The following is a 2,500-nucleotide window of genomic DNA, read 5'->3' on the forward strand; positions in this document are numbered from 1 at the left end:
AGATGTTTGATTTAACGCATAGCTGTTGATGTGATTTTCACACTAGTTATATGCTAGTTGTTTAGTGTACCTATTTCGTGGTATTAATATCGGGCTAACGCTTTCATTAAATTTTATATATGTATCCATGTATGACTCTTGGTTGCAGGAAATTTCAGGTACAACGCCGCATGAGTGCGAGGTTCGTCTTCACCTGGTTTTACAGGTTTGAGTGTACCTCTTTAATCCTTAGAGTTGGATTAGGTGGTCGTAAGACCCTAGTTGACCATAGTCGTGCTCAAGTGAGCATCGTCAGTCGTCGTCGGTGTTCCCTTTTTGTTTGGGTTTGCGAGTCGTCTGTTTGGTTGACCTTCTTGATTTGCGTGCTTGGTGTGTATGGTTAAATTGATTAATTAGTCCTTAGTAATTATTTTGATTATATATGTATTTGTGCATTAGAGATTAATGGACTAAATTAATCGAGATTTCGTTATGCGATTTTCGTTGATATGAATTGCTTATTTTAAATTGGGAGTGAGTTCGATTAAATGACTGATTTTGAATATTAAATGCATTTTGAATATGCTGTTGAAAAGAAAGTTTTGTATTTAATTTCAATAGACTTAATTGTATTCTGTTGGCTTTTGAAATTAGAAAGGTTAATTTGAATCAAATGAGGAAATCGATTTTGAATTGAAAAGCAAGTTAATTTGTTGCTATAGTTAGAAAAGAATTAATTTGGAGAGTTATTTTTAAATAAAAATTTTAATTCCAAAAATGGAATTTTGGTCAACCCTTCCATATAACCTAAAATTTGGGGAAATTTTGAGGAGGGACATTTTTTGGAGAATTTTTGGTTGGAAAGAAATTTTGGAGGATGGACATTTTGGAGAATTTTTTTTTGGTTGGAAAGTAATTTTGGAAAAAATTGGGGGTTTTGGGGAGGAAGAAAGTTCTTCTGGATCTGGTAGGATTGGGCTCTCCTTTAGTTATTCCAGGAATGCGTATGGAGGTAGGATTTACCTTAACTGTTCTTCCGTGTTGTTTTGAAATGGTCTGTTGGGTGAAATTGATTGTTGGCAAAATCCAATCTTTTAAAATATTGTTATCAGATGTAAATTTGGATTTGTGGGTTTAAATCCATGCTTTTAGCTTGTGTTCTTCAAGAAAATTCATGGCTATATCATTGTGTTAAAATGGATTATCTTGCCATGTCTGGTTTTCTCTTTGTTTAATAAAAATGAATTTTATTGGAGTCTTGTTATTCCTCAATCTACTTGGGTGTTGAAACCCATTTGTGCTGGAGAGGTGAATATCCAAACATATTTCTTTTGAGCTTGCCATACTGTGAATCGAAATTTATGAAATCATATTGGGTGTGGCGTTTTTAGCTTATTTCGAACTGTGTTTTAAAAAATAAATAAATAAATAAAAATTTTGACCTGTGCGTATGTTATTAAGACTGTGGGTTTGGGGTTTGGAGGGCAGGGAGCGGAGCTCCACCCGCTCCTCCTCCCCTACCCCGCTCGTCCCCCGCACGTTTTCCCTTTCTCTGCTCGCCGCTCACCAGTGGTCGCGGCTCACTGTGGTGGCCGCAGGGCGCCGTGGACCTGCGGGCACCACAGTGGCGCCGCCGCGTGGTCCCAGCGGCTGGGGTTTCGGCTCGCCCAACCCCCACATTGGGAGGTGGGCCCGGCTTTCGCCGCCCCACTATATAATATGTTGTTTTTAAATTAGTTTTTGGAAAATGTTTTTTTAATGTATTTTTTTTAACAAAAAAAAAATATATAATATTTTAATACTATTTAATGAAGATTTTTAATTAAGTTTTTTTTTATGATGAGCAATGTGGCATGAATGAATATATGCTGATGATTCTTAGATAGATTATTATGCTAGATTTAATTTTAATCATGTATATTTTGGGAAGATCAAATATTGTTATGTTGGATAATCTTTTTGGAGTTAAAACGTACTTTATTCCCATATATATATATATATTGTTTGAAGATTTTAAGGGTATAAGTCATCTGGAAAGGTTAGAAATGAATAATTAACCATTGGGCATTAGAAATTTAACGATATGCTTTTGGAAATGACTATCTTCATTTGGATTCCCTTTTTTATTATTATATTTCCGTGATCCGTATAATGCATCTGGGCTTGAGAAATAATATGAAACTGTAGAGGTCGGTTTTGGACCAGTATGTCAATGACGTTTTAATTGGAGATTAAATATCTTATTTATTTGATAATGGTTGTCTGAATTTTATTAATATGAAATTGGTTTAAGAACTCATTATGGCTTTATATGTCTGTTCGATGCTTTGAACCTTAGAGAGTTAGAAAACCAAGAACAACTTATCCCTTGATGAGGTAGATAACTGTAATCTGTTTTAGATCATGTAGAAAACTTGATCGATTTTAATGTTTAAATCAATTTGAAAAAAAATATTATCCTTTATGATTATTGCCTATGCGAGTTTAATTTATGTATTCGCTTTTGATTATGAAATGGCAA

Source organism: Cryptomeria japonica, chromosome 6, assembly GCF_030272615.1.
Source record: "Cryptomeria japonica chromosome 6, Sugi_1.0, whole genome shotgun sequence".
NCBI lineage: Eukaryota > Viridiplantae > Streptophyta > Pinopsida > Cupressales > Cupressaceae > Cryptomeria > Cryptomeria japonica.